Consider the following 19,189-nt stretch of genomic DNA (forward strand, 5'->3'; position numbering starts at 1 on the left):
CAGCACATATGGGTTCAAAAGACTGAGGCAAAGAAATGGTTAATAAAAGAAAAAATACCTTTTGATGTAATTGTAATGGAGAAATAATAGTAACAATATGTTACTTAAAACTCATACAACCAAGGAAATATAACCAAGGAAAATGATGGCTTTTAGAAATATATAATAAAATTATTAGTGATAAAAGAGGCACAGGACTGTCATCATCTGTGTGTGCAAAATGAAGATGAGATCAGTAAGACACACCAGAAGTATTCCACGTGGGAACTCTACGTGTGGAGGGATCCCAATTACTTAAACATAGCTATTTTATTGGAAGAATTACCTTGAAATCAGAGCAGAATCACCACTTCTATACAAATAACCAATTAAAAATCTTCAATAGTAGAATATTTAAATACTTGAGCCAAAGGGAATTGTATGGTATCAAGATTTTGTGAAAGGAACAACAAGACAAATCTGGTTAGTAGATGATTATAGTCACTGTTCACAAAATGCAAAAAAAATCCTGACATGTTAGAATAAATATTTTTTCCAAACTGTGGAGCATTCTCACTGTAACACTATAGCCTTCTGTGGCTCATTCCTAACTAGTGAGTGAGGTATTTCTGGACAGGTAAGAAAATAATTCTGTAAAGTCCACACACCTCAGATCCCTTTTGCAAAGAAAGGAAATGGTTAGTCTTCCAGAGTCACAATTCTTACCAGTTAACAGAAACATAGCTGGAGTCAGTTTAAGGTCCTCACCTACAATGGTCTTTAAAAATAATTTTTCTAAAAGAAAATGTGTGAATTTGCCGAAAATCAATTTGAAGAAAATCAAATTGGGGTTGTGGCTCAGTGGCAGAGCACTTGCCTAATATGTGTGAGGCACTAGGTCTGATCCTCAGCACCACATATAAATAAAGAATAAAGGTATATCAACAACTAAAAAATACTTTTTAGAAAGAACATATTTTTGACACTGGTTGGAAAAAATATCACTAGTTCAGGTCTCAAACTTGCAGTCTTTCACCTCATTCTGATGTCCCAGAATGTCATCTACACTGCTGATCAACTTCCTGTAAATTGGGGGACCCTACAGCTACCATACAGAAAGGAGCATTCAATATTAAGATATTAGTTATCTAAAACTCTAATAAATGAATTAAACACAACCATGATAAAATCCTAACAACCTATTGCACAAATATAAAAAAATGGCTTCTAAGGGCTATATGGAGAAAACTGTCATACAGAATGGTCAACAATTTTGTAGAATAAGTTTGTAGGACTGAAATATCTGACACTGAGACTTACTATGAACTTACAGTAACCCAAAATGTGAGATATGTGGCAAGGAGTATACGAACAGATTAGTTGAATAGAACTGAAAACCTAGAAATAAACTGAGAAAACACAAGTGATGGCAGGACTTCACTGGAGATTATATAATTTTTTAATGAATTATGAACACCATGGCATCAGTATGCAAAGAAGTGAATTAGACACAGAACTTACAACTTTTAAAAAATGAAATCATTCATCTGAAAGAAAATGTTAAATTTGTAGCTTGTGTCAGACAACATAGCAGAAATTCTATATGCCTTTGTCCTTGACATGAACATTCAAAGCCCAAAGCAGGATCTATAAATAAGAAAGTTAATAAACTATTTCTCTATTGAAAACTATTCTGTGTTTTGAAATATGCTAATAACTGAATGATAACAAAGTGGATTAAATATTTGGCAAATATATATATGATAAAGGTCTGGAATAAAAATATACCATGAGCTCTTAAAACTCAGCAAAATGTGCTGAAGATGTGGCTCAGTGGTAGAGAAATTTTCTACCATGTATGAGGTACTGGGTTTCATCTTCAGCACCACATATAAATTAATAACAAAGGTCCATTGATAACTAAATATTTTTTAAAAAACCACTGAGCAACTAAACAACCAGTTTAAAAATGGGCAGTATGACATATAATTTTATTAGAAAGTCATAAGGAGCAATAGTAAGAATAATATAATTAGAAACTATAATAAATATATACAGATCCATGGAGTTAAGATTTGTGTATCTATATCTGTTTTTCTATACATGTTTGTATATGTACATACATAGATTTATAATTATATAAAATACTGCAGATTTACATAGTTTAAGCATATATCTTTAAACACCTTTAGTACAATGAGTCATATAATGAATGAATTATATGACATAATGAAATATATTCCATTAATTATATGTAATTTATGCATAAATAAAGATAACCTGTAAAATTTTCACTTACAGAGACATTTACACAATAATATTTTATGGAGCTATGGTTGTAGTTAAGTGGTGCAGAATTTGTTCAGCATATGCAAGAACTTGGGTTTGATTACCAGCAGCACAAAAACAAATGCAATAATTTCCAGTAAGGCCATGATAACATAGTGACATTTGACAGATATTTCATGACTCTACTCTAAGACATTCTCTTGGAAAACCACAGAACTCAGTGGGTTTCTGTGTCTCCTATATATAGTAGAAACTTCTATGTCTGAAAAGTTCTACTTGAAATATTTTTTACCAATCCCCCTTAATTTCTAATATCATTAAGTTAAAACAATCAATCATGAGCCCAGTGTACTTTAAGCATATTTTTTATTCAAACTTTCATTTTTTACTTTTCTTATGTTTCTACTTAGTGTCCAGCTTTATTTACTTTATTTACTTCAGTGTTCATAAAGTCCCCAAATTATTCTTCCTGTTCAATCACCATGGTTCTAAGAACTCTAGCTGAAATGTACAAACAGCCCCCTTAGGGAATCTAGACTGATAGCCCTGCCCTGGATGAGCCCATAAGGAACAAATTGTTATGCCTTCTATCTTTCTAAAGGTTGTTGTCTAATGAACAAAACAGTATTAAAATTTACACAAAAATCTAAAAATGTGAGAAAACAGATTTAAAAATGTCAAGGGATGCAAAAATTAAAAATAATTATTTGGGAGAATGTTCATGGGTGTTAGAGGGAACTTATTTTTAATGTATAAAAATATCAGAAACAAACACTGGTGATCATTTTACAACATTGTGACTACTGTAAGTTGTAACCTTAAAAATGGTAAACTAAATTTTACTTAGATTTTTCCAGAAGAAAAAAACTGTTTTTGTAAAAGCCACAAGAAAAAAGTCAAAACCATAGCAATAATAATAATAAGCATAAAATAAAAGGTTAAAAAGGCAAACAAAACTGCAAGTGATATTTGCAATAAATAACACTATTTCCAATAAATAACACTATTTTCATAATGAGAAACATTTATTGGAATATGCTACTGCCTATATATAATCATCAACAGTGGATTGTTTTCTTATGCCTGACTTATATTTGTATCAGAAAAGCATGTCCGAGTAGCCATGAATATTTGATATCTGTAATTGTAATTAATACTATATTTTGATAGAGCCACATTTTTGTTCCTAGCATCCCAATTCACCATAGCCAAATTATGGAAGCAGTTCCCATGCCTGTTAATAGATGAATTGATTAATAAAATGTGATACACACAATATGGAGTTTTTATCAGCTATAAAGATTTAAATTATGACATTTGTCAGTAAATGAACAGAAATTAACGACATCATGTTAAGTGAAATAAATCAGACTGATCAAAGGTCAAATGTTTTCTTTCACATGTGACAGATACAGCAAAAGAAAAAGGGAATGGAGAATTGGATATCATAAATATATAGGGAAGATTAGTGGAGTATAAGGAGATTGGGTGGGAATGAAAAGGAAAGGAGAATATCAAATAAATTTTGAAAATCATGGGTATATAAAAATATACCACTGTGAATTCCACATTCCTGTATATGTAGAAAGCATTAAACATAAATGCATAAATAGAAGATTAATAAAATAGATGAAGGAGAATATTGGGGGGAAGTAATGAAGGAAAAAAATAAGGTATGAGACTTGAAAGGGATTAAATTAATTTAACAAAAGAGGTGAAAGACTTGTACAGTGAAAACTACAAGATGTTAAAGAAAAAGAATTAAAGAAGACCTAGAAGATGGAAAGTTCTACCTTGTTCTTGAAGAGGTAGAATTAATATTGTCAAAATGACCATGCTACCAAAAGCACTATACAGATTTAATGCAATTCCTATCAAAATCCCAATGACATTCCTCATGGAAATAGAAAAAGAAATAAAATTTAATCCTGGAAAAACAAAGAGACCCAGAAGAGGCAAAGCAATCCTTAGAAAAGGAAGGCAGGTGGCATCACTATACCAGACCTTAAACTATACTTCAGAGGAATAGTAACAAAAACAGTGTGGTACTGGCACCAAAATACACAAGTAGACCAATTGTATAGAATAGAGAACACAGAGAATAACTCACATAAATACAGTTATCTCATACTAGACAAATGTACCAAAAACATATTGGAGAAAAAATAGCTTTTCAACAAATGGTGCTAGGGAAACAGCAAATCCATATGCAGCAAAATAAAATTAAGACCCTCTCTTTCATCATGCACAAAACTCAACTCAAAGTGGATCAAGGACCTAAGAATTAAACCAGAGACCCTGGACCTAAGAGAAGAAAATGTAGGTCCAAATCTTCATCATTTTGGATTAGCCCCGACATCCTTAATAAACTCCTATAGTGTAAGAATTAAAACCAAGATTCAATAAGTGGACGGATCAAAACTGAACAGCTTCTCAGCAAAAGAAACAATCAGTGAGGTGAAGAGACAGCCTACATTCTGGGAGCAAATTCTTACCACTCACATGTCAGATACAGCCCTCATCTCTAGGGTATATGAAGAACTCAATCTTGACACCAAAACACACACACACACACACACACACACACACAACCATATAACCCAATGGATAAATGGACCAAGGAACTCAACAAACATTTCTCAGAATATGATATACAAATGAACAACAAATATATATGAAAAGTTCAACATAGCAATTAGAGAAATGCAAATCAAAGCTAAGATTTCATCTCACTCCAGCCAGAATTGCAGCTATTATGCATATAAACAATAAGTGTTGGCAAGGATGTGGGGGAAAAGGCACATTGATACATTGCTGGTGGGGATGCAAATTGGTGCAGGCAATATGGAAAGCAGTATGGAGAGTCCTTGGAAATCTGGGAATGGAACCACCATTTGACCCAGCTATCCCACTCCTCAGTCTATACCCAAAGGGCTTAAAAACAGCATACTACAGGGACACAGCCTCATCAATGTTTATAGCAGCACAATTCACAATAGCTAAACTGTGGATCCAAACTAGATGCCCTTCAGTGGATGAATGGATAAAGAATATGTGGTATATATACACAATGGAATATTACTCAGCACTAAAAAAGAATAAAAACATTGCATTTGACAGTAAAGGAATGGAGTTGGAGAATATTATGTTAAGTGAAGTTAGCCAATCCCCAAAAAACAAATGCCAAATATTTTCTCTGATATATGGGGGGTAACTCACAGTGGGGTAGGGAGGGAGAGCATGGGAGGATTAGATTAATTCTAGATAGGGAAGAGGAGTGGGAGGGAATTGGAGGGGGAAGGGGATTAGCAAGGATGGTGGAATGTGATGGTTTTCATTATACAATGATATGATCAACATCATTATTCAAAATACATGTATGAAGACTTGAGTTGGGTGTCAACATATCTTATATACAAAGACATGAAAATTGTGATATATTTGTGTATTAAGAATTGTAATGCAGAAAGAAATGAGTTCATATATAATGGTACAAGTTGATGTGAACATACTTTATATACAGAGATATGAAAAATTGTGCTATATATGTGTAATAAAAATCATAATGCATTCCACTGTTATTGTTTATCTTTAAAAATAATAAAAAATATTAAAAAACAAAAAATAAAAAAATAAATCATGACTTTAAAAAATCTGAAAAAAAAAGAAATTGTAAGATGGGATGCATGTGGTGCTACACACCTGATATATCCAGTCTTCTGGAGGCTTAGGCAGGCGAAATCACAATTGTGAAGCTGACCCCAGCAACCGAGTGAAACCCTGCCTTAATTTTTAAAAAAGTAATAGTAATTTTAAAAAATTAAATTCAAAAAACATTTAAAAATTTAATTTTTTAAAATAAAAATTTAAAAAGGGCTGAGGATATAGTTCAGTAATAGGACACCCTGGAAATTCCATCCAGAAATAACCATTTCTGGCAATCAGCCACATTTTGTTTGCCATATTACATACAGTTGGACAAATACTATGAAACACTGTGTCAGTTTTATATTGATGTCACATAAATATCACATTTCACACATAAACATATTTTAAAAGGACACCTGCAGAATTTGAAAAAAATACAAATACAGATCAGCACAAAACAGACTGAATTACACACCCTGGGAATAGATGATAGGGCTCCTCATTTTAAAGAGGACTGCTTCCCTCAGGTTCATCTATGATAACACCCCATCAAAATTTCACCATGATTTCCTTTTAATCGAAGAAGGGAACAAACCAAAAAGTTTGAAAATTCTCCTGGAAGGCTAAATTGATATGAAATTGGCCAAGAATTCTGAACTCTAAGAGCAAAACCAGGAGCTATAATTACCAGGCACTAATGCATGTTATAAAATTATCATAATACAGTGATTTGAGGACCAAGAAAATCACAATGCAGCAATTTCATGGATGACTCCACATGTATGTAAATTTCATTTTTATTGTTAAGTGCAATGAAAAGGCCTAGATCAATGCAACCATCTCCAGCAGAGGATTTTTATGTGAATGAACAAGACAACCCAACGTGAAGGGAGGTGTGGGAACTGGAGGCGCAGAGCACTGGTAGGGCTTGGGGGCAGGACGTGCATGGTACTGGATTACACTCCAGCACCCCAGAGAAGCACATGTTGAGCAGGATTATGTTTCAAAATTATACCAGAATAGGAGGTTCCTGGTATAATTTGGAATAACTGTTACAATTATCATCAAGGAACCAAGACGGCAACAGAGTCCACCCACGGACCCACGTGGATGTAAAACTCATACACTTAATTGCAATGGAAAAGTCATTATCAATCCAACCCTAACCAGGCCACCCTCAGCAACTTAGCTAGACCCGCGCTCAGAATAAAAACTAAAAACTACCAGGGTCAGAGGTGAGTGGTAAAGCACCCTTCTGTTAATTACCAAAACACAAAACAAATAAACTCCACAAAACTAGCTCAGGAATGAGCAGGGTCCCTGTACACTGCAGCTCCCCTCCTACAGGAAAAAAATGATTGAAGGATTTTGCATTTTATTTAGAAGCAGGGTCTCATCTAGCTGGTCTCTAAGTGCCTCGCCAAGTTGCCAAGGCTGGCCTTGACCTCGCAATCTTCCTGCATCAGCCTCTCCCCCGCTCCCCAGCCTGCCCTGGGGGATGGGGAGGCTGTGAGGGGTCTCCGCCACTGTCACACTCTCCACCCGGCTGGCCAGGGGGACTGAGGGACGCTGTCCCCAATGGGCTCAGGCCTGCGGACGCAGAGAGCGCCAGGAGTCGGGGTCGGCCAGCTCGGGTTCCTGCCACAGCAGGTCCCCCCAGGCGGCCTCCCTGCCCTATCTCCCTCCTGAGCCTCCCTGTCCAGGCACAATGTGCCACTGCACACTCGCCATTTCCTGGTGCCCAAGAGCTAAGCCTGCCCTGGAGAACTTCAGTCCCTGCATGGCAGGCCCACATGGGATCCCGGGCACGGAGCGAAGCCTGGATTCCAACTGCAGGAATCCTAGAAGCCCGGACCTCGGAGAAATATTAAATATTGATATGGCTGTGTCCCTGTAGTATGCTGATTTTATCCTCTGGATTTATGCTGAGGAGTGGGATAACTGAGTCAGATGGTGGTTCCAGTCCTAATTTCTTGAAGAATCTCCATCCTGCTTTCCAGAGAAGTTGTACCAATGTACAGTTTCTCCAACAAGGTGTGGGCATTCCCTGTCCCCCACATCCTCACCAATTTATTGTTACCGTATTCTTGATAATTGCCATTCTGACTTGAGTGAAAGAGAATCTCAGTGCAGTTTTAATTTGCATTTCCCTAATTGCTAGAATACTTTGCCTTTTCAGTATTTTTTAAAAATATTTTCTCTAGTTGGAGTTGGACCCAATACCTTTATTCTATCCATTTATTTTTCTGTGGTGCTGAGGATGGAACCCAGTGCCTCGCACGTGCTAGGCAAGCACTCTGTGGGTGAGAATAGATGATAGTATGTTCAGTATTTTTTACTTTTGCTTCTCAGTAATAGCAGCCCAGTTATTTGGGGGACCAGTTTTGCTGCATTTGTGAAATGGGAACATTTCTCTTGACGGAAGACTGAGAAGATGAAGGCACATGCCCAGGATTCCAGGGATGAGCAGTACACAGTTGTCTTGCCCAGGATGAGGAGAAGATTATATGGCTGAGAAGAGGGAAAGAGCCAGGGACACTCTGAGGCCAGAACCCCCCTTCCCCCAAGAGGGAAATGATTAATTATTCTTGCTGTTAGTTTTCTTAACCAAAATGAGAAATTTTACTAAGCCACCAGTGCCATTAGATATAGGTCCCTGGATGGAGCTCAGGTTTGTCTTGAGAGGCAAGGAAAAGTGAATAACGAACCCAGTGGTTCCAATAAACAACAAGCTAGACCTTGGGCTTTTTGGGGACAAAACACTGGGTTTTACCCAATAATTAATAATCCAACAGCACCTGACACCCAGTAAAAGGGGGATGGAGAATTGGATGGGTGGTTATGGGGGTCTGTGGGTGGCCAGCTACAGGAGCTTGCCTCTGGGGTGCATTCCTTGCATTTGAGAGGTTTTTCAACACCAATGAGGTAAGCAATGTGGCAAGAAAACTGGCAAAACCCTCTGCAATATTCTAGCCAGGAAAATTCATGAGCACTTTAAAAGAATCTTAATATTTACCCTTGGTAAAATGTGCCTCAATCAGAATGCAACTATTTGAAAATAGCTGTCAATGTGAAAAGTTTCTGAAATCTGCTGCTTTGTGGACCACGTTTGTGGATCACTGCAAAAACCATAAGAGTCCATGGCTAAATACATAAGTAAAAATATAAATCTAATAATGAGCATCCTCTTAAGTCTTCCATCCTGAAAACACTGCCCTATTTGCTTTGATAACTAAATGATCATTTAATAATTCCTCTAGCAACACTTGAGGTCCACAAAGAACTGTGGAACATGTCTGGTTGGGACAGAAATGCTGGGATACCAAGAAGAAAGTTACAATGAACCTCAAAGGAGAAGGTTCATAAATCACCAGAATGCAGGAATGCCCACAAAAATTTGAAATTATAAACAAGGGACTGGAGTTGTGGCTCAGTGACAGAGCACCTGCCTAGCACCTGTGAGGCACTGGATTCGATCCTCAGCACCACATTGCAAAGAAATATATAAAATAAAGTTATCCTGTCCAACTAAAAACTATTTTTAAAAATAAAAATTAAAAAAGCAAGAGAGGATTTTAGATAATACATTAAAATATAGTCAAAGTAGAGGAAATTTTATTGGCCCAGAAATCACTATCAAAAGAAAGGGAGGAAACAGTGAGGCTTCTCTGACATCTCTAGGCCTCAACGTTATGGGAGATGCAGTGTGTGTTTCCAGAGGCCTTCCCATGGACCAATTCCTAGTTCTTAGCTGGCAGTAGGATTACATTGTATTTGTAGGTTCCTACTCCACATGGTCTTGTCCAGAGACACCAAAGCTAAATCCAGGTGTGTGTGTATGTGTGTGTGTGTGTGTGAATTTACTGGTTTAAAACTTTTATTATGGCAGCTATTATGAAGGCAAATGACAATAATTGTTGGTAAGGACGTGGGGAAAAGGTACACTCACACATTGCTTGTGGTACTGAAAATTGGTGCAGCTAATATGGAAAGCAGTATGGAGATTCCTTGGAAATCTGGGAATAGAACCACGATTTGACCCAGCTATCCCTCTCCGCAGTTGATAGAGTGCTTGCCTTGCATGCGCAAGGCCCTAGGTTCAGTCCCCAGCACCACAAGGAAAAAAAATACATGAAGTATCATCACATCCCAGTAAGAATGGATAAATTAGAAAAGTGACAAACATGATGTGGATGTGGAAAAAAATCAACACTTATGCACGGGTGTGTGCAAGTTATTGGGTAGCTGATATGAAAAACTGTGCATATTACTCAAAAAAAAAAACAATAGCTGGGATCATGGCACACGACTAAACCCATATATTTAAGAAGCTAAAGGAGGAGGATTACAAGCTTAAGGCCAGCTTGTGCAAGTTCAAGGTCAAACAGCGCAAAACCCTGTCTACAATAAAAAAGAAATATGCTGGAGGCCAGGAATGGTGATAAATGCCTGTAAAGTAGTCAACTTGGGAGACCACAGGAGGAGGATCCTGAATTTGCTGCGAGGATAGGAAACTTAATGTAATGCTCTCCCAAAATAAATTAATAATAATAATAATAATAATAATAATAATAATAATAAATAAGGCACTGTGATGTAGTCTAATGGTCAAATGTTTGCCAAGCACATGAGGCTTTGGTTAAGTCTTCAGTATCTCAACTAAATAATACTAAAATAGAATTACCTTGTGATTCAGGTATCCCACTTGGGAGTATGTAATGAACAAGTATGAAACTTCACTGATACCTGGATGCCCATGTTTATTGAGGCACTTCCCAATTGAAAAGATATAGAATCACCTGGGAATTCTGGGACAGATGGATAAAGAAAATATGGCATATATATATATATATATATATATATATATATATATATATATATCCATAAAAATCAAACCCTGCCACCTGCAACAAATTGGGTGAAATTGGAGGGTAGAGTTGTAAAATGAAATAAAACCAGACACAGAAATACAAACACTGCATGCTGTCCCTCATGTGGGGGAGGCTAAACCTGAACTTAGGTTGTTGATTTTTAAAGGTTAAAGAGTGGAAGTGGGAAATGAGAAAGGGATTTCATCAGTGGATGTGGCATATGTGTTAAAATACCAAGCAGAGACCCTTTATTATGTATATATAGTACATCTTCATAAAGCTATTTTTAAAATGTTACAGTAATCAGTACTGAGTCACACTTAAAAAATGATTAAATGGAATAATATTGCCAGGCATGGTTGTGGATGCCTATAGTACCAGCAACTCAGGGAACTGAGGAAGAAGAATTGACAATTTGAGGTCACCCTTGGGAACATAGCAAGATCTTGTCTAAAAACCAAAAAAAAAAATAATGAACTGGGGATACATCTCAGTGGTAGAGTGTTCCTAGTTTCAAATTCATTACTGCAAAAAGAAATAAGTAAATGGAATAGAATTTAGAAATAGATCCTTATATTTATGGTCGATTATTTTTCAAGGAGAATGCCAAGACATTATAGGAAAAATGTTTTCAAATCATCTGGAACAACTATCCATATAAAACTTGGAACACGATCTCAAACACTATCTCACACTTTACACTATTAATTTTAAATGGAAGAAAAGTGTAAATATGAGAATTGGGACTAAAGATTCTTGGCAGAAAACACGTAAAAATCTCATAACCCTGCATTAAACAATAGATTCTTAGAAAAGACAAATTTTCTTTGTTTCTTTTTGGAACCAGGGATTGAACCCAGGGGAGCTTAACTACTGAGCAACATTCCCAGCCCTTTTAAAAATTTTACTTAGAGACCAATTGCTAAGTCTGGCTTTGAACATGTGATCCTCCTGCCTCAGCCTCCCAAACTGCTAGGATTATAGGCATGTGCCAAAAGATACTGCTTATAATGCCACATATTTAGAAAGTATCTACAGGATTTTAGATATGAGGTTTATGATGTGGCATAATAAATTTTGTGAAGGGTAAAGAAAAATATATTTATAATTTAGACAATATGGTTTTTTAAACTATAGACTTCATCTAGGCTTCCGTATATACTATTTGAAATTTCACTGTCCCCAGTGGGGACTTCTATCTGAAAAACTCCAACCACATTTACCTTGTATAAGTCAAACTTGGATATCCATTTTTCTTAATCTGTACACTTAAATAAAATTGAAATTTCTCAAGAGTAAAGATTATTCCTCTGGAGCCAAATGATCCATAGCATTGTGTGGAATCATATTAGCTGAAGGGCTGTAAAAGAAATAATATTAACTAATTAACTTCTGACCCCAAATAACATCTATATACTTGTTGCTTCTTCATGTACTCATGAATGTATTGTTGAGTCAAAAAAAAGAGAAATCTTATAATTTTGTGGGCATATTTTTTAACAAATTATGAATTATCATGAAAATGGTTCTCATTTTCACCGAACTCACAGAAGTGTCAACAGAGTCAAGATTAAGCCTATTACATTGAGAAATGTCTTTGTTCCTTTCATAATTATTTGTTGGTACTGAAAATTGAACTCAGGGGTGCTTTACCCCTGAGCTACATCTCCAGTGCCTTTCTTCATTTTTAAATTTTATGTTTCTATTTTTGAATATCAGTTACACATAAAATTAAGGTTTATTCTGACATGAAATCATACCACTTTTAAATGGGGATTATTCTATCTGAGTGGTATGATTAAAATAAATACAAATATTACATAGCCATAACCACATCCAAAGTAATGAAAATTTTCTCAACTGTTTTTATGACTTTTATGCTTCTAGCTATTACACAAAGAACTTTGATCCTTTTTTAATTTTATTTTTGTATATGATGTGAGGTACCTATCCAAATACATTTTTTCTTCTTGTGCATATCTAGTCATCTGAGGGGCATTTTTGCTTTAGCTTTTACTCTTGAAAAATATAAGCAGTGTGTGTGTGTGTGTGGTGTGTGTATGTAATCCCTCTGAACACCATTTACAAATTGCTGCACATGCAGGTCAGGCAAATTGCTGCTCACACAGTTACAAATTGCCGCCCCTGACCTTAAGGTCACTCATGTGAATTTCCAGGGACACCAAATAAAACACAGACACACTTTACCTTTACACAAGCTTCAGGACTTCTTCTCTGCTCTTGGCCTCAGCCTCCCCAAAAGGGAGGGCAAGAGAAAGTCATGAGAAGCTGGTGAGAAAGTGACCACATTCAGAAGAGAGCTTTTATTGGAGGACTCTTGTTCTTAGAAAGTTCCATTCAAAAAAGGCCAGAGGAGCAGGGTTACAAGGGACACGTGAGGATAAGCCAACCCTCATGGGTAATGCCTACATCTGAAGACCCACCTCTCTATCTAAGCTGGGACAACGCCCAAGTCACCACAAATGTAGTGACTGGTCAGAGCCTCTTGCTTCAGGACACGAAGGCATGGGTCACTCAGAAGGGCTTCCCACATATCCGTCCTTCTTTCTTTGAAAAAGCAGGTGATGGGTCATTATTTTGAGTCCCTGAATTCTTCTTCTAGGGGCACAACATCCTACAATTACAACACAAGAGAGAATAAGTAGCAACGAGAACAATACAAGGATATACCATGCAGAGTGTTTAAGAATGTTTCCAGGGTTAAAGCTGGTTAATTCTTTAAGCATTTGATCAGCTAAAGAAGTAGGATCTGAAAAATGAGTCTTACATTTTTGTATCTTGAATCTGATGATGCAGCTCCAAAAGATCCAAGCATTATTATGCCAAATATCCAACAAATGGTTTTGAAGCTTATTCCAATACCATTAAGAAGCATTGCCTTTGGCAGCAGTAACACACACATACTTATAGCTAGCATGACATTTAGGTCTTTCCTTGAATTTCAAAGTGGAAAGTTCATTATCTATATTCATGACAGCAGACTAAGGCATTTAGCTTGGTCTCATTCCTTTCATCAACATTTATTTGATTGTGAAGAGCCTTGGAAGTATTCTAAGCCAAATAATTAAGAAAATTTCCATGTTGAATATTTGAGATATGGCCACCAAAGCTGTCACCGTGGAAGCAATTAAAGAAACCAAGGGAACAACTCTCACTATTATGAGTCCAAGAGCACACTTAGGTCTCGCTAGCTGGGCGTGTATTTGTTGTAAGACTTGAAAAGCAGCATCAGCCTACCGTGGCTCTGAAATATTTCCTGGTAATAAGACAAAGGAGGGCTGATGGAGCATCATCATTCCTTTTTCTCTATTATTTCTGGTGATACAATTAGTTAAATTACATTTACTATATGTTACAAGATATCTATCATCTTCCCTTTTAACTTTTACATTTCCAGTAATTACAGCATAAGGAGATTGAACACAGGCCCATAAGCCATAGCAAGAAGCTTCCTGTTACAGTTCTTGCCTACAAAGTCTGGTAAAGCTTTGTCAGTAAACTGTGAGAATTCTGAGGCAGCAATTAAGCACCAAACATATTTCTGAATGCCACCTTCCCTGAAGGTAAGGATGCTACTAACAAATCCTCCAGGATTCATGGCATTACCCTTGCATAACTGCCTTTTGTCAATTTTAGGAGACCAGTCCAAAATATACCCACCATTTCTACACACCTTATGCTGTACATGAAAAGTACAAATAAAATTTAAAGTTTCTAGTATTAACGATAAAAATGAAAAAGAGATGGAGGGTGCCAGATCTCTAGACTCTGGAGTATAAGGAATTAAAAACAGACGTATTTGCAATTTTGCCTTGAGCATAGTGGTAGGATTATGATGTCTACCCCCCATTGGTATGGGGTACTATGAGAATATGAGCACAAATCACAGATTTTATATATATTTCAATACAGCCCATCAACAAACTCAACATTCAATTTAAAAGAAAAAAAATTAAATCTCTATTGTTTATGTCAAGCCCTAGCTACAAGAGATCCAGGGATCCTGAAGGATGAGTGGCTTAGGTGAAAGAAGAGGAGACAGGACTATAGTTGCAAGTTATGAGCAGCCTTCAGAAGTACTTGCTGCCCCTAGAGGGGCCTTTATTTTTATACATTTTTTACAAGTGTTTTTTTCATGTAGTTAATGGATAGCTTCAAAGCTCAAAATTTCCTTGATTTACATAATTTTTAAGAGTTACAATATTTGCAGACATATATTAACTACCTAAGATATTGAGTACATTGTTTAAAATATTTTCCTGTAACCTTTGCCAATCAGGATTAAGCTTTTACATTTTCACCTCAATCAATAAGTGCTAGACTACACAACTCGACTACATGTATCTGGACCTATTATTAACTTTTAACTTTAAAGCATACGTATAATTATATCATTAACCTTTAACTTTAAAGCATACCTATGATTATTGTTAAGCCTTCTTACTTCTTAAGTCCCAAGAAAACACTTAAAGTAGTTATAGCCTATTACTTAAAAGCACTTTTCTGAAGTGCTTCTAAAATGTATGTATATTAATTTTATATTATTCTATTTTTAACTTCAAAGGTAATTTTCTTTTTCATGTGACCTATTTAACTGCTTCCTTTAATAGTTTTCTTGATACTTTTTCAAAATACAACTATTCTTATGTCTTTGTAATCTTTAACAAAAGAGCAGGCTCTTCAACACAACCCATTTACCATTAATATTAACAATGTGTTTCCCATTTTTATCATGAATTCCTGTGTAAGGCAAAGGAGGGCCTGTTAGTGGGGGGAAATGTATGTTGCACAGATTGTAGATTTAGAATGTGGAGCTTAGTGCAAATTGTTAAGTTTTTCTCAAGAACCTTGAGATCTGTCATATTTTCTTCATAAATGTTTGAGGAATAACACTATTGTTTGTATCCTGAGAGACATTAAAACACATCTCCAGGCATGTCTTAATTGCATCTTTAGTCTCATTTGGGGAATTTTCCTGTCATTTCCGGCAACATGTACTTTCATTATTGATTGATCTATACCCTATTATCCATATCAAGAGTGTCATAAACAATACATTTAACCTTCCCCATAGTTTAATTTTCCAAATGGTGTAGCTCTGCCACAGCATCCCCCATGCTGTGACCCTATCAGACAGAGGGTGCAGGAACAACTTAACTACACTATCTATAATACACCAGATCTTTTCCATATGACTTCTGTGGAACTTGTGATTGAATCTTGAGTTCCAGCCTATAGTGGGTCAATTAATTGTCACAGGATAACAAGTCATTCTAGAACTTATTGGCTCACTCGACCCCTGAGCCAAATCCCCAGCAGTATTTTGTATTTCATTTAAAGAAAGAGGTTTCACTGATTTGCTTAGCACTTCACCCTTGCTGAAGCTGGCATGGAACTCATGATCCTTCTGCTTCAGCCTTCCAGGACCCTGGGATTACAGGAGTGCAGCATTGCACTCAGCTCTGTTCACAATCTTCATGCCAGCATTCCCTCTTTGCCTTATCAGCTATTTTATGCTATATTTCAAATGGATGCAATATTTCTAATTTTTCCTCCAAGAGCTGGATGACAGTTTATAGATTTTGATTTCTCTTTGTGAGCATTTCACATGAGAAAAAAGCAGACACAATGAGTTTATTAGAAGGGATGTGAAGGAAGAAAAAGGTGACACTTTAAAGAGAGAATGTGTCCACTCTGTACAGAGAAGAGCATGGCTCTCTTTCTCTCCAAATTTATTAGAGATCTAAAAAAAGATTCTAAAGAATCCTGCCCAGGTACACTTCTTGACTTTGGACTGACAGCAGGATCATATCAAACTCTCAAGTATCCACTGCCATGAAAACTTTAGGTTAATTAACCTTATGTTCATGATTTATAATTGAATTCTTAATCATAAACTCTTTCAGAGTTTATGGTTAGTAGAAATTATCTTTATTTCCCTGAGTTCCAGAATCTGGTCTTTAACAAGATCACAAAATCTCCCCTTTAGTGTAACTTGTGTTCCTCTTACAAACATTATTTTGAAACTGGATTTCTCCTGCAGATAATAGTTTGTTAAAGAATGTAGCACGTCCTGTCCAGTTAATCCAGAAAGGGTGCAAGTAAATTGCTTCTTGGAAGATAAAGCATAGGGTCAATGTGTTGAGCGTATTTATTTATTATGCTGTGTGTTGAAATCAGAGCTAGTCAACCACTGAGCTACATCACCAGCTCCTTTATTATATTTTATTTACAGACAAGATCTCATTGATTTGCTTAGTGCCTGGCTGATACGTTGATGAGACTGGCTCTAAATTCATGATTCTCGTGTCTCACCCTCCCAAGCTGCTGGGAATACAGGTATGTGGCACTATGCCCAACTACCATTTACCTTAAAAGTACTTCAGTTCTTTTACCAGGTTCTGTGAAAATTACTACAATGAAAATATAAATGTAGTCTTTTCTATGATCTAATGACCCCAATTTTTTTAGATACATACCCAGAATTACTACTACTGAATCATATGACATTTTTATTTTAACTTATTGAAGAACCTTAATACCATTTTCAAAAATACCTTTATTCAATTTATATTCTCACCAGCATTTTTACAGGTGAATCTTTATATCCATGCTCATATGCTCTGGAGTACCTACTATCTTTCAAATTTTTATTGTTTACTTCTAAATATTTTACTTATTTATTTACTAGTCATAGATAGACAAATACCTTTTATTTTATTTATTTCTTTTTATGTGCTTCTGATGCTTGAACACAGTGCCTCCCATGTGCTAGGGAAGCACTCTATAACTGAGCTAGAACCCCAGCCCCTATTTTTCAGATTTTTATCATAGGCATTCTGACAAGACTGCATAGGGTGAAGGAAAGTTTTCATTTGATGCATTAAATTTCTGAGGCAAGTGTGTTATATTCCAGGCTGTCAAGTAGCTAGAAGAAGAGTCTATTGTATTTTCTGTGGTGAAACAGGAATCTGTGGTTTCTAACACATTTTTAACAGGACTGCTGCAAATTTTAGTTTTTGGAAGCAGTTACAAACAATGCAAATCCAACTATTTGTAATGTATGAATATTTGCACATGCTCAGTCTCTGTCGCTTATAGAAATTGGATGTTTAGGATATACTCCCTGGAACAGAAGTCACTAATTTTAGATGCTCAGTACATGGAGAAACTACTTCTGAAAACAACTGGAAGGCCTGGAATTATTACTGGGGTGAACAAGGGTAGGTCAGGGCTCAGAAAGTGCTCAAATATTATTGAGTCTATCGGTACTTTGTTTAATTTTCCCCTTTGGTACCTATAATTGAGTTGAGAGAGAAGCAATTCTTCCAGCAACAGAAGTTAGCAAAACCACTGGAACTTACGCCTAGTGCAGGAAAGGGGCGTCCTTTCTCTAGAAACTTCCAGATGACTAGGAGCAATAAGTAACAATTAGCATTTTGAAAATCATTCTCAGAAAACACCATAAAGAGTAGCAGAAATATCTGACGGATTCACAATTCAGAATTCATTTTTTAATTTGTTGATCATTTTATTATGGAGTCACTAGAGTTCCTTTTATACTCTGAATACTATAATTAAATATGTAATGTAAAATATTTTCTCCTGCTTAGCAACTTTTAAAAAAAATATTTTCACATGTATGACTCCTCAGCAGTCACATCAATGTTTATAGCAGCTCAATTTGCAATAGCTAGACTATGGACCAACCTAGGTGGTTCTCGAGAGATGAATAGATAAAGAAAATGTGGTATATATGATCAATGGAATATTAGTCAGTTTGAAAGTAGGCTAAAATTGTGGCATTTTCTAGTAAATGGTTGGAGTTGGAGAATATCATGTTAAATGAAATAAGCCAGTCTCGCAAAACCAAAGACTAATGTTTTCTCTATTATGCTGATGCTAATTCAGGAGGGAGGGAGCACTGGGGCAGAATACTTTACCTTACATTAACTTGAGGGAAGTGATGGGAGGGAGGGGAGAGGGATGTGGGAATAGGATAGACAGAAGTAGATTGAAACAGACATCTTTACTGTATGTGTATATTTGACTACATGACTAATATGATTCTGCAACATGTACACTCAGAAAAATGAGAAATGATATCCCATCCAAGTATGATATACCAAACTGTGTGTGTGTGTCTGTGTGTGTGTGTATATATGTGTGTGTGTGTGTGTATATATGCATTCTACTGTCACGGGGATGAAAGAGAGTCTGGGGATGTGGCTTAGTGGTTAAGAACCCCTTGTACTATAATGAGTCAGAGGGAAAACAGGGAAGACAAATCAGAAGGCAGGATGGATCCACACAATTCCAACGAATTTCCCATAATCCCTGCCCTAAAAACCAAGTACTTAGGGTCTGTGTGATATTGGTAC

The sequence above is a fragment of the Marmota monax genome, unplaced genomic scaffold, assembly GCF_021218885.2.
Source record: "Marmota monax isolate L192 unplaced genomic scaffold, Marmota_monax_Labrador192_F-V1.1 WCK01_AAM20220418_F8-fsc00249, whole genome shotgun sequence".
Classification (NCBI taxonomy): Eukaryota; Metazoa; Chordata; class Mammalia; order Rodentia; family Sciuridae; genus Marmota; species Marmota monax.